Source organism: Otolemur garnettii, unplaced genomic scaffold (assembly GCF_000181295.1).
Source record: "Otolemur garnettii isolate 467f Iridium unplaced genomic scaffold, OtoGar3 scaffold00027, whole genome shotgun sequence".
NCBI classification, from domain to species: Eukaryota; Metazoa; Chordata; class Mammalia; order Primates; family Galagidae; genus Otolemur; species Otolemur garnettii.
In genome coordinates this window covers 17,787,940-17,789,189 of record NW_003852422.1, presented here as the reverse complement: position 1 = coordinate 17,789,189, position 1,250 = coordinate 17,787,940, and positions in this window count along the sequence as shown.

Here is a 1,250-nt window from a genome sequence, read left to right as displayed (position 1 = left end):
CCGATCAGGATGCTGCCTGGTAAGTCATCCTGCCACAGCCCTGTTTATGGCCATCATAAAATGTCTATGGATAGTCCAACAGCTGATTTTCCAGGGTCTTTTTCTACTGTCTGAAGGATCAGGAGAAAAATCTATCAGCTAGAGAAATTAAGCCATTTTTCTTCGGGGGAGAGAAATGGAGTAGCAGGTTTTCCACATTAAAATGCTACAGTGGATTCCAGATGAATGAAAAATTGGTCTGCATAGTAATGAGAACAGAGAGAGATTTGGAAGGTTTGTAAGTGGCTCTCGGCAAAGGGCCTGGGTGGAACACTTCATCAAAGCTGGGGGAGTCGGGCAAGTGTGACTCTTAGGATTCTGTTCTGGGGGACTGGGGGCCCCAAGGCGTCATCTTCCTCATTTTTTCTCCATTTTATTTTTCCAAAAGCCTACATGTCAGTTGATGGGGTGGTTTCACTAGAGAGGTACACGTACTTGGTTCCTTTTCCCATTATGGTGGTTTGTTGCTGCTGGTGCTGTGAATCAGATGTCTGACAAAAACCCCATTGCCCCTCGTGACTCACACAGGCCAAATCTGTCTGAAAAGGGGTTCAGCCTTTGGAGGGCGTGTGGCTTGGTGGAGAGAGAGGACGTGAACACAGCTTCAGATGATGAACCCAAATGTAATCTGGGCAGAATGCTAGGACCAGCTGGGAAGCTAATCCAAGCCCTGCGATGGGCCTTAACAATAGAAGCAGCTGCCTGGATGATAGTGAGCAGCTTAATGGGAAGCCACAGAAGCAGGAGGATTCACCCAAGGAGGCCGGTGCAGACTCCCTTCTCAGGGCTGAATTTCCTGCGTCTCTGATGCCTGAACTCCTTGATCTGCCCTGGAGGTCCTGGCTCAAGAAGGCCACTACTCATCTCTGGGTGAGAACTGGTGGGGAGACCGGCAGGAGCAGAGCCCTGTGTAGAGCTCAGGTAGATGTGAGGAAGGCTAGTTAGACAAAGCGGAGAGGCTGGAGGGCAGAGGCCGTGCAGAGGGGCCTCTTGAAGCCGTTTCTCCATCTGAGCACTTTGCCTTGGAATCATCTATATGTGGCTTAGTTTTGGGGGGGCTGCTATAACAAAATACCTTAAACTTGGTAACTTATAAACAACAGAGACTTAACTTATTTCTCTCAGGTCTGGAAGCTGGGAAATGTGACCAGGTGCCAGCACTTTTGGTATCTGGTGGAGACTCACTCTCTGCTCCCTGGATGGCACCTGGC